This window comes from Homalodisca vitripennis, chromosome 1 (assembly GCF_021130785.1).
Source record: "Homalodisca vitripennis isolate AUS2020 chromosome 1, UT_GWSS_2.1, whole genome shotgun sequence".
Taxonomy (NCBI): domain Eukaryota; kingdom Metazoa; phylum Arthropoda; class Insecta; order Hemiptera; family Cicadellidae; genus Homalodisca; species Homalodisca vitripennis.
The window spans coordinates 38,172,743-38,186,745 of NC_060207.1; the positions used below are offsets into that span (position 1 = coordinate 38,172,743).

Genomic DNA, 14,003 nt, shown 5'->3' on the forward strand with positions numbered 1-14,003 from the left:
TGCTCACATAGGCTATGACTATGAACCTAGGTGGAGTGTTTGGTGTGTCCTAATTGTATATCATAATATTAAATGTCTTTGGTACTAATCATAACATTTTGTTTATTATGTTGTTACTTTTATAATATTGCCTTAAATGCCGGTTAAAAAAAAATTATATATGCAACTTTAGTTGACATTCAGTAAGATATATGAACTAGGAAAGTGGCTAAGACAATTGAGTTCAATATTATTATAGTCACACATGGTTATTATGATAGTCTACTTATCTAGTTGTTTTGTCATAGTATTACTATCACATTATATTTTGAAGCCAAATAAATCTTAAACAACTTAAAGCACAGACCATGAAGGAAAACTAAGTTTAAAACCTTGCCAATTATGTTAGGCAATTGATTATGGTAGGTTAAAGTTGCCTAGAAAGCAATTACAGTAGAGCGTCAATTATCCTAAACAATTGTTGCTAGGAGGTTTTCGGATAATCAAATATCACTGTAAGAAATGTCTAGTTTTTTGTTGAGGGTAGGGGAATCGGTGGGACAGCAAAAAGAATCACATTTTTTAACTAGAAGACACAATAGCTACTTTAAATATCACACGAAAGTATAAAATATTATGTGAAGGTAACACAAAGTAGGGATTGCATATACAGTAAATACAATTTTGGCTCAGTGCCTTAGATATTGTAGAAACAGTAAAATTTACGGTAGATATTGTAGAAACAGTACAATTTACGGTAGCTATAAGATAAAAGGCCGGGGCGGCAAATCACGAATTTGACGTTATCAACGTATTCTGCTCACCCTCCTGAACAAAAAATATATATAGTATTAGGGGGTGCAAATGACAAATTTTTATTTTGTTTTATTTATTTATTTCAACGGTAAACCATTTTGTACAATATAACTTATAACAAAGGTGGCAGCTATCCATAACCAAGCATTTTACTTAATATTAATCAAAACAACAAAATCAAAACACAATCAGAGAAAATTAACAATAATAACATAAAGGATTATGGCGAGTTAAAATAAGGTTTATATGAGTATAATGATATCCATGGAATATGAACAACAATAATTGCAAGTTAACAACAATAATAACACGTAAAGAGTCTGGACGAAATAATAATAAAAGTAGCAGCTAAATAACAAAAATTATATAACAATAATACACGTATAGAATCTGAACACAATAATAATAACAACGGAAACACCTAACAACAAAAGTTATATAATAATAATGGCGAGTTACATTATGGTCTATAGTGAGATGATATTTATATAATCTGCACAACAGTAATAACACGTATAAATCTGAACACAATAATAATAACAACAGAAACAGCTAAACAACAAAAATTATATAATAAAAATAATAATAATGGGTTACTTTAGGGTCAATAGTGTTATGATATATATATATATAGGAATCTGGACAACAATAATAACACGTATATAATATGAACACAATAATAATAACAGTAAACAGCTAAACAACAACAAATTAAGAACTAACACAGTTGCCCGTCATAGTAGCTTCCCCAAGCACGATCGAAATGACTGATAAAAGGATCCAAAAAATTCCACACCTCCTGAAACCTCATTACCTTCTCTCATAAGTCTGGGAATACAGCTGTGGTAGCTGTAAAGAGAAGGAAGTACCCTCTTGAAAAAGATGTCCCCGGAACGAGTGGATGTCGGAATTCGAAACTCGAGAAGAGAGAGAAGATGAGGGCAGTCTAGAGCACCGTTAACCATCTTATGAAGAATCAAGATGTCCGCCATCCTTCTTCTAGTCGCCAAATGTGGAAGGCCAAGGGAGATCCTCAAACAGTCAACAGGCGTCTCCAGGAACTCATAGCCAAGACGTAGTCCGATGAGCCTCAGGAATCTGATCTGCACCCGCTCAAGAGTATCAATGTGCTCTGTCAGGTAGGGACACCAAACAACAGATGAAAATTCTAGGATCGGACGCACTAAGGTTTTGAACAGTGTTGTCAATGTAGTTGGGGATTGAAAGTCTTTCGATGTTCTGCATAGGAATCCCATTAGTGAATTGGCCTTGCTGCATATGCGTGAGATATGATTCCACGGACTGAGATCATGAGACATAACGACCCCAAGGTCCTTAAAACTGCAGACTTTATTTAGTGAGGAGCCGAAGAGAGTGTAGTTGAATACAGTGGGTGAGTCCAGCCAGGAGTACATGAGTACAGCACTTTTATCAGCATTCAGGTCCATCCCATTCCGCTGACACCAGGCTCCGATATGATCTAAAGTATCCTGTAGTCGCTGACAGTCCTCAGGAGAGTTCACTTCGACAAATATCTTGATGTCATCAGCGAACATGAGACAACCCGTAGAGATAACTTCGAAAATATCATTAATGAAAAGACTGAAAAGGAGAGGAGCCAAATGTGAGCCTTGCGGAACACCAGACGAGGCTGGAAACATTTCAGAGTAAGAGCCGGCAAACTTCACAATCATTCCCCGATTAGTCAGGTAACTTGACAGCCACTCCAGTAGAGATCCCGTTATACCATAGCCTCTCAGTTTAGAAATGAGAAGATTGTGGTTGACTCTATCAAACGCCTTTGAGAAGTCGAGCAGTATGCAATCGACCTGCCTCCTCCTGGAAAATGCAGATGTGACATAGTTATGTAGCACCAGGAGATTGGTAGAGGTCGATCAACCACTCCTAAAGCCATGTTGTTCCTCAGCGATTACATGCTTGAGATCAAATACAAGTTTATCCACCACAAGGCTCTCAAAATCCTTTGCAAGCACGACTGAATGGCTATCAGCCTATAATTAGTTACATTGGATCGCTCACCAGATTTGAAAATAGGGGTGATGAAACTAATCTTCAGATTTGCAGGGAAGGTGCCACTGGCGAGCAGTGTGTTGAAAAATATTGAGGGATGTGGAGCCAAAACTGGACTGCAGTACTTGATCACCGCAGGAGGTAGAGAGTCCAGACCCATTCCCTTATAGAGATCAAGGGCTTTAAGTTTTGATTCCACTTGTTGAGCAGTTTAAACGAGGCTATGTAGGTTGACAGAAGTTCTAAAGTCAAAGTCAGATGATGGGAGTGACATGTTGGTATAGACTGACGAAAAGTAATCAGCAAATAGCTCGCATTGGCCGCTAGGTTCATCCACTTCAACATCATTATACACCAGGTTCGATGTGATGTTTGCTTTCCTCAGATTGTTGATGTGTGCCCAAAAAACCTTAATGTTATTAGGAATGGCGGACTCCACATAGTATAGTCACGATAGCACTCACCGGCTAACTGCCTGCACCGATTTCTAAGTTTTCTAAAAGAATCGTATAAGAAGAGATCACCAGTCTCTTTGAAACGCCTATGGACAGTTTTCTTCTCGATCACCTGGCGCCTGAGCTCAGCAGTAAACCACTAGGGAAAAGTTGATCTTTTGGAGTTCCTAATGGGAGAGTTAAGCTTGATAACATCGGCAAGGTTCCTACAGAATAGAGTGAAGTATTCTTCAGCTTTAGTGGAATCAACCGTTGGGTAAGACAATCCCTGGATCCAGGCAAAGACGGCATCCAAGTTGCATCGTCTGAAGTTGTGACTTGAGCAAGGGTTCGAATTGGTCTTCGCACAATTGAGGTTGATTGAAAAATTTAGTGGTGGGTGATTTAATTCCTCTGGGATTATCATATCATCAGCTGGGCTTACTATCGTGTCAGTAAAAGGAATAAAAATTAGGTAGAGAATAACACCTCGGTGATTTTCAATCCTGTTGTGCTGATAAAGCTGAAGCAGTTCTGCCAAGCCGACAAGACTTTGGGAAGCGCTGCTGAGCGAACAGGAAGACGTATCTTTCCAGTCTGTGTCAGGTTGATTGAAGTCACCAAGAATAACAAAGTTATCGATAACTATTAATTAATTAATAAAGTTATCAAATAACATGATTTTAGGGGGTATATTCATAAGTAGTCAAGTTTCTAATGTTTTAATGTTAAGTTTATGTGTTGTGTCTGGATAATCTGTTTACTTGAATATTATCTGCCGCCGGGACTGATAGCAGCCTGATAAAGTATCTGTTATCTGAGTTCTCTGGGACATGAGTCAGTCAGTGCTTCACAAGATATCATGTTCAGTAGGTGAATCAACCATCCACTAGTTTGACCAACCCTAGTGAATTGTGTGTTTCAGAGTGTTTAGTAGGGCATGTAAAGAGTTTACGTTTTAACCGAAACTAAATTATTTCCTTTTTAATTGAACATGAGTGCATTTGTTCGTCGTGCGGTCGCATGTTGTTTTTAAACCGGGAGACTTTGTTGTTTCGTTGCAATAGGATAATTAGAAAAAGTACGTTAGTAAAAAAAGTTTCAAATGTTGCAATTTTAAAAATTCCACTTTTTTGTTGCTGCTGCTCAGCTATATCCGCCAACACACTAATGGTAAGTGTTCTCTGTTAATATCCATCTATATATTTATGTTAGAGTTTTTCATGATTTATTAGGTTTTTTTCACTTTACATAATTTCCTTTGCATTACATTTCAATTTATATTTCTGATCAGCCCCTCTAGAATTTGATATTTTACTGATAGGTACTATCTCGAGGGATGTTTTTCTTTCATCGACATCAGCGTGGGGCAGCACCAAAGGTGCTGCCGAAGCCCATGCTGATGGCCGGAGGCACTCGTCCCACTTTGTCTCTTTTTTGCCGCTAAGTCTTGTAGGCGTTTTAAAGACAACAACTGCACAGCATCAAATTCATCTTGCTGTTCCAATCATGTAATACCAGTCCCAAAGCACTGGAAGGCTTCTTCATTGGTCGGACCTTTTTCAACCAAAACGTCATCGACTTCATCAATGTCATCTTTAGGATCTTGTACCTACGCTAAAATGTCGTCACCTGTCAAGGAACAAGTGGTAGGCATGCACGAGCACACAACACCATCTAGGATCCGGCAACAATAAGAGCCTTCATAATCGTAATATATGACCCGTCGGATAGGGCTAACCAATCGTAAAATTTCAGCGGGATTTGGCTTTCCGTTAACCGACGTTTTGGATGACCGACTTTCAGATAATGGACGTATACTGTATAAGGTTAAAGGCTGGCCTGGCAAATCATAAATTTGACGTTATCAAGTATTCTGCTCATCCTCCTGAATAAAAATATATTCAAAAATTTTAGGGGATATATTCAAAAATAGTTAAGTTTGTAATGTTTTAATTTCCTGCTTGTGTGCTGTGTCTGGATATCTGTAAATATTTTCTGCGGCCGGGACTGATAGCGTACCTGTTATCTGAGCGCTCCGGGGCAGAAGTCAGTACTTCACAAGATATCGGGTACTATAGTTTGGATCGAGTGAATGCATGACGGTCATGGATCAACCATCCACTAGTTCGACGAATCGTAGTGAATTGCGTGTTTAGGAGTGTTTTCTCGGGCATATTAAGAGTTTACGTTTTGACCGGCAGGAGATTATTTCTTTTTTAATAGAACATGGAATTTTTAACACTGAGTGTATTTGTTCGTTGTGCGGTCGCGTATTGTATTTTAACCGGGGGACTTTGATGTTTCGTTGTTACAAAAAAATTCGTAAAAGTAATAAAAAAAGTTTTGAATATTGTAATTTTAAAAAATCGGCCGGACAAGTTCCTTTTTTGAATGAACGCGCTTAGACATAGACATATTTTGGTTTTGTGACCACGTTGTTGCAATTTATTGAAGCCAGCGAGACAACACTATATTTCGTTGGAGTTTGGCATTCTCCACATTCTATGGAACATGCTAATGGTAACTGTTCTCTGTTAATATCCATTTATATATTTATATTAGAGGTTTTCATGATTTATTACGTTTTTTACGCTGTACGTTATTGTCTTTGAATTACAATTCAATTTATATTTCTGATCAGCCCCTCTAGAATTTGATATTTTACTGATAAGTACTACCTCGAGGGATGTTCTTCTTTCGTTGACATCAGCACGGGGCAGCACCATTCTGCTGCAGCCCGCGCTGATGGCCGGAGAGGCACTTGTCTCAACCCGATAACAACTAATGGTATTTATTTACATTAGCGTGACCATGGAAAATGGACTTTTTTTTCATAGGTTGGGCATTTATAGCCAAGTATTATTATCACAGGTGCATATGAACTGGGGAGAAAGTATATTATTGTATTATATTTATGCCTTTCGGACATTATTGCGTTAAGGAGCAGGGGCATCACGTGAGCTGGGATTCAATTTTTTTTCGAGTTAATTTTTTTTCTAAAAGAGCAAGCAGTGCGCAGTGGGCGGGCATCTTTGTCAGACTCGTATTAGTCAGACTCGTCTTTACGAATTGCTTCCACGTGAGATACCGAACATCCAACACAAAGGTGTGCCATTACCACTACTGAACTAGGAGGTTAAGAATAGACGTGGAGGAATAACGGTAGTTCAAAATGGCGTTCCTTCTTTATTTGAGAAGGCGCGGAGTATTACCAAACTGTCAAATATGGATAGTGTTGCCAGAGGTACGATAATTTCATTGATTTTATGCGCCGGTAAGATACACGATGGGTAGTTATTATCGTACATGAAAGATTTTTGACAAATTTATACAAGTAACAAACCAAAAGTTAATTATAACATAATTTATCATACGAACATAACATACTTTTTCATTAAATGTGTTTGGTACGATTATTTTATATGAAAGTACGATAATTTCTCGTTGTTGGTATGATAATCGGTTTTTAAAATCTGGCTATATTGAGTTTGAGCAGACGCGGAGTTATAGGAAACTGTCAAAAACGGAGTTTTCAGAGGATTTAAAAAAATCGTAGCTCCTTTGATTTTCGTTGGCGACAAATTTTTTCTTCAATATTGTTTTCAGGAAAAATTGTAGTTTTCAGGAAAAAAAAATGAACATACCTTTCCATGGTCACGTTAATGTAAATTGATACCCAACTAATTAATTTGTAGCTCGAAATTAAGAAAAACATTGTTCATTTGGGTCAAAATTCTGCTCATTTCAGTATTATTTTTCATTTACGTTTACAAAGATGGCGCTGCATCCGATGACGTCATTACGAGATCGAATCACAGTCACAAAAGGTCACGTGATGCCCGATGTGGCTGTACAACTTGGAAATATTGCTCCGCACGTGAACAGTTGTTCCATTTTTTTTTTATGATCTACAACTTTGTTATTTCTCATTTGCACCCCGTCAGACCTTATATTGTTTTGTTCTGTAGGATGATTCCAATAAGTTAATAACGCAAAACTCATATTTTACGGCCCTGCCGTTACTTTCACAATTACCGCCTAGAATATTTAGTAGGACAACAGAGTTATCAAGGATAGGCTCTTGGGTAGACTTAAGCGGCCTACGCTCATTATTCGGTTATTTTTATTGAATACATCGATTGTTTCTATCAAGTTAATAGTTTGATATTACAGTTTATTCAACTTTACATATGACTTCGACGTATTGATAAATTATAATAATGTCTAACATAAACAATAAACAACAAGTAATATCTAGTTTTAGAGATTTCGTAAATGGCGATGAATATGAGATGAAAGGTCTTGGTGAGCGGTAATAGAATTTGAGATGTGTAATACCGGCAGACTATCTTTGTAATTATTTGTACCGCAGATAAGTGCGCCTGTTAGGTAAGAATCTTTTCCTCCATTTCACAATAGCAGTTGCTGACAGCTATCCGAGCAAGCTGTAGGTCCAGGTTAAAGTTGATTTTGTTATTTTTAATGCTACTGTTAAATTGGTTTGTTGCTGTAATGAATAATAATTCTTTATGTACGATCATTATATAATATTGAAGTTGGGTAATATACCGAATCGCTCGATAACAAAGTTTGAATAACAAATGTGTAGGCCACTTATTAAAGTCTCACCAGGCTCTTTCCCTAATAAAAAAATGATCATAACTCTAATAGACAATGTTTTCCAATAACCCTTAATCATTGTAGATAACTGATAAGATATCTTGTACTGTAGCCCGGCCTCACTTAATTAGCTCATCTCTAGTGTTTTTAATATTGCATGCTAATATTTATAACAATGTCTTATGTACTGTGGAAGCTAAATCTGTTTAGACAGCAAGTATGTTTTTTAACAACAATCTTCTTTTAGTTTTATCTTGTAAAACTAGGCCTACCATAAATTACCCAACAGATAGATTGATTGTACTTTTTCGGCTCGGCTTCAGTATAGTAAGCGACCACCAAGGGAATCTAATCAATTATTGATTAAAAAATCTAAACTATTTAAATAGTTGATTTTATAAAATTACAAAATAATTTTGTTTAAAATTAAGTTAATTTAAACAAATTAAAATCGTTTACATACTGATTGATGACCGACAATAACAGTGGCAATGAACATGTGCTATTTATGTCAAAATTTATTTTAAACATTTAAAAATGTTTCAAATTACTACAAGATAATGATCTTGCTCTTGTAAATCAAAATTATCCAGTTCGTAGTAAGGGGATTAAAACTAGAACTAAAGGCAACTTTTCCACATTAAAACGTTTATAAATAAAAGTATTAATTTTTGTTCGACCCACCCTAGCGTGCATGCTCTTACAGCTTGTTCTATTATTGGCAAATGCTAAATAATATGTACCCTACACTACATAAAAAGATTTGAAACCACATTGAAACCAACAATTCCTTGTAATAGACCTAGTATAGTTTCACGATAAATATTTAGGTGCTCACTTACAAATCATTGAACATAAATTGTTAACATGAGCCTACCTGAGGGTGTAGTCATACCTAGGGTATTATGGTTCTAGGTGAGTTTATCTCAAGCATTTGCCATCAGATCCTTTATAATATTTATATATGGTTATTGTAACAGATATCTATCACCCTTTTTTGGTTACTGGTTTATTATTAGTCCAAATGTTTTAAATCTGAATCTTTATTTCTATGGCCTGTAATTTAAATTCAAAATGACGTTTCTTATTTAAATTTAAATTATAAACCATGATAAAACAATTTGTACAATAATTTGTGTTCAAAGTTCAAAGTAAAATAACAGGTATTTTAGTATTATCCAGAGGCCACTACTTTTGGAAGAGTTTTTCTTTCCCGGTACCTAAAAAACTACATTCTTTGATAAATAGACTTTATTTGAGTTACTGTGAAAATGACATGGCATTATGATTATTGGTTCTTGTTTTCTACCTCCCAAAAAGAAGCAAAGTCGGTGAGAAGGAAGCATCTCTGTCCCAATCTACCACTTTTTTTATAAAGTGGTTTAAATTAAGTTATCATAAATATGTTACCAGTAATACCAAAGTTAAAGATAATCTTTACGAGTGCACACCTGACATGAACTTTAATTTGAGTACTATCTCGAGGGCTTCTTTTAAGAGGCCACGTAGGGGGTGGCACTGAAGCCGGCATTTCCAAACTGTACTTTTCCATTAGGTTATTAATCACAAAAAAAATTTAGAAACAGGTTTTTTAATTGAAAATTTTAATACTCTTGCTCTAAACTAAATAATAAAAAACTGGACCTAAAAATTAAATGCCAAATTAAAAAAGTATTTACTTTAATATTTCAAAAAATTTGAACTAAAAACCTGTTCCCAAACTTCAATTTGAAACAAATCAATTCACAAAGTGTTTAGAAGTATTTTAATATCTTATAAATTTATCTTGAAAATTTTATAATACAACTTTTAGCAATTTTTTTTATAAATGATTTTAATAACTTTTATATCACATTGGAAGCAGATATCCAACTTAAAATGAGTCTTGAACTCTAATGTGCACTAAAAGGCTGCCTCTTAGCAACTGGACTGATCTGAACAAGAAATTACTAATGGCGGAATTTAGACAAAGGAGGGAGGTAGGCAAGACACAACACAGGAGAGAAGTACATGTAACAGTTGTATTTCTACAATGCAGACATCTGAATCAGCTGTTCTGTCTTCAACAGCAGTTGAGACTGGTAGTGTAACTAGCACTTGCAATAAAAAGTCATTTCCAGTTATTTATATTTGGTTTCTTATAATTTCAACCAGAAATCAGATAGGGATTATCTTAAATTTTTAAAGATTTATTTTCAAAACAATGATTTTACTATTTATATTTAAAAATCGTTTTGATATAAATATGTTTCAATATTATATCTAAAAGAAACTGTGTTAAAATGTGTATCGTTTAAACAAAAGTACCAAAATATACTTATGTAGGCCTACTTAGTTTTATAATAATAAATAGTTACCTGAAGTAAATAATTGATAGCAGGGTAGAGGATTTGTTGCAGGCATCTAGAACTGACACGAGTTTCTTGGGAGTTTCAAATTATTTTTACTTTTTCTATTTTGTACTCCACAGCATACACTCCGCCTCCACTTCACAATCAAACCACTGACTATCGTAGAACAGTTTCAGTGTTTTCAGTTTGTAAACAATTCAGAGCTTTCAGAATATCCCTGTTTTTCCTGAACTGGTCAACAAAACTTAAAATCAATGAATTGATGCAAGGTATGAATATTGATCGACGATAATATTCCTCAGCAGTATAGTAAGGGAGGAGGCGACAGATGGAGGGTATTGGTCCATTTCTACTCAGAGGTTCTTCCATTGAGTTGAAGTCCGAGTTCAAATACCTGGGCGTGATCCTAGATAGGGTTCTAAACTGGGGACCTCATCTAGAAAAGGTCATCGCCAGGGGGAAATGGTCTTTAATTCAATGCAGACGCGTGATAGGTAGATCTTGGGGACTTTAAGTTCTGTAGTCAGACCTGCATTGATGTATGGAGCTGTTGTCTGGTGGCCAAAAACGGAGGCCAAGATGGCAGTAGCTTGTCTGGCGGGCATCCAAAGGATGGCTTGCCTTGCTATCACTGGGGCTTTTCCTAGTGTGCCGGGCGCAGCTCTAGACTGTTGTCACAACCTCGCCCCCCTTGACGTTGTTATTCGGGCTATGGCCAGGAGGAGTGCCTACTGTCTTCAGCAAGCAGGACTCTGGTCAGGCTGTAGCAGTGGGCACTGTACAATTAGCATCCTGACTCAGGAGGATGCTCTGCACATGATTTCTGATCAGATGCCACAAAAGTTTTCCTTTGACAAACCCTTTGGATTGTGATACCTCCTTGGGGCGATTGGTCGGAGGGAAGGAAACCTCTTCCACCAGCGTAGCTTGAATGGTTTACAGACGGCTCTAAAACAAAAAGCGCAGGTTCTGGAATTGAGGGGGTGAGACCATGTAGGGAGCTGGTGGTCCCTATGGATCTTTACTCTACAGTTTTCAGACGGAGTTCGCAGCCATTATGGAATGTTTCCGTGAGAATCTTCGTCTGCGATTTAGGAGTAAGACGATCAATATTTTCACGGATAGTCAGGCAGCACTGATGGTGCTGGACTCTTGTGTGTTCAAATCCAAACTTGTCTGGGATTGCTATCAAGTCCTTCCCTTGCCAGAATCAATGTGACTGTTTGTTGGGTTCCTGGTCATAAGGGGATCCCTGGGAATGAAAGAGCTGATGCCCTGGCCAACCGGGGCTCAGCATCAATTATGACAGGCCCTCAACCGTTCTGTGGTATTCCAAGGTGTGAATCCTTTGGGGTGGTCTTGAAATGAGTTCGCACTGAACATGAGCATGAGAGAAGGTGGAGGTTGCATCTGGGCTTGAGAATGAGCAGAATGGTACTACAGTTGCCTTCCTCCAGAGTGGTATCTGACCTTCTCTCACTAAATAGATCAACGTCTTCTCGGGTTATAGGTCTGATCACGGGACATGATCACCTAAGGAAGCATCTTCACAGAGTCGACATCCTTCAGGAGGATCCGCTCTGTAGAATGTGTGATGAGCAGGATGAAACTGCCGAACACTTGCTCTTTAATTGCACTTCAATAGCAAGGGAGCGGTATACCATCTTTGGTAGTTTGGACAAGTACGTAAATACTTTAGTCGTTCAACTGTAATCAGCAAATTTAAGAGCTGATGATATGTTACTTTCAATGTTTTAGAGGTACTTTTGAAAGAGGATGAGTGATGCTAAATATGATTTCACACCACCATTGCAACAAGGAAACTTCCTTTTTCAAGGAAGCTAAGAGATTGGCAGCTGAATACAATATCATTTTATTAGAAGTAGATAACTATTGCAGAGTAGCAATGATGGCTGGAAAAATTTCAATAAATATATTGATAGAATCTCGTGACATACAGGCGAAGGAGGCATGAGTTTCTGGTACAATATTCTCAATATCTTTTTAGCATATCACCACTTTGAGTATTATTTCTCATTAAATTGGTCACTTCATTTATAGTTCCCAAACAATTCATTATGTAAGGGATGTGTAAGGAGTCACTATAAAACAAATTCAGTTGGTGTGCAAAACAGTGCTCATAAATAGCTTTGGGGTGTGATTCAAATGGCTATCTATGTTGAGACCTACACTTGCACAAATGTTAAAAATAGTTTTGTAAATGCTTTCAGTTAGTTTTTTCTGTGTCTATATGTATCAACGCTAGCGTGTCTGCTGGTTCTGTGTGTGAACTTTAGCTCCTCGATAGTAAACAGACGATCGTTAATTTGTATTTTATCCGTACGTCATACTTAGCGTAGTTGTGAATAAATATATTCACTACAAAATATACATCCATACATATTTACGTAAATGTAGTATATTCTGGAGGCTCATTTTAGAACATACCATTTCTATTACTTAAAAGGAAAAATGGCTTGGAATTTTAAATTCTTAGGCTTCCCCCTCCCCCACAAAAGATAAATGAATTAAGTAGAGTTCAAATGAAAGTATTTGGTTTATTGGTTGATTGTACCATCGAAATCACTGTCTTGTACCGAAGTTTGTCCACCTACTAGACCTCGAACCCGCAATACTGGGCTGCAGTCTGCCCCACATTAGCGCTGTCTTGGTATTTATTTGTTATCTTCATATTACTGAATTGGATATATGTATTTTCTAAACATCACAGAAAGGAAAGTTATTAGGTATACACGATGTTATGTTGACACATCGAAAGACAAAGAGATAAAAACTAAGGAGTTTAAAATAGGTGATAGCGATAAATCATCACCTAATTTCTCACATATTGCTAGCGACGAAATGCTAGAGCACCGCAGCTTTATAGCATTTCTTGCAAATACTGCTAGTAACGATAAAACGTCATCGTTGTACTTGTTCTAAGGTTTAAATATAGTATTAAAGTTGTCTATTTAGTTTGAAAATAGGCTAGATAATCAGAAATTTTTGACCGAGAAAACCAGGAAAAACCCGGGAATTTGAGTGGCCAACCTGGATAAGTATACAAAATGCATTCACTTGAATACCTCAAGGGTCTATACTAGGACCTCTACTGCTCTTGGTCTGTCTCAATGAGTAAGCAAAACAGTGTAAATACTACACATTTACAAACATGTCAAGGTTTCATCTATCTGAATTAATTTAATATAGCGTATTAGTTCTTTTGTATTAAATGTTCCTCCAAACACTTTATTATTCAGAAAAAGTCTAAAAGATCAGTCTATGGTCTGCACTCTAGAGAATACTATTACGATTTCTTCAGGTCTCTTGATATTTTAACTGTACTGACATCTTATATGTACTGAAATATATATATATATATATATATATATATATATATATATATATATATATATATATATAATATATGTATATATATACATCAAAATTGTATTAAAATCATAACTTTTTAACAATAGAAATTTCTTAATTACAATATAAAAGAAGTATTGCAATTAATGTATTTAAGGTATGCCCATTATTATGGTAGGCTGTAATGACCTGTTTATTTGGTGAGTAAGGGAAAACTTGACAAAATAGTTTCACATAATATATAAAACTTCCAGAGAGTCTGATTGTAAGGCAATTCAGGACAATGTTACTAGTTTCAGTAATTTCACTTTCAAACAGCAGCCTGTTTGTTGTTGAACATTATACAAGGGATTTTTAAAAAAAATATGTAATCCAGCAATTATGATGGGTGTATTAT

At 36.3% G+C, this 14,003-nt stretch overlaps 1 protein-coding gene across 2 annotated transcripts in view; it reads left to right on the forward strand.

Annotated features, from left to right (window-relative positions):
* Positions 1–14,003, forward strand: part of LOC124359937 (ubiquitin carboxyl-terminal hydrolase 47-like) — a 133,660-nt gene that overhangs the window by 209 nt on the left and 119,448 nt on the right. The window lies entirely within an intron of this gene.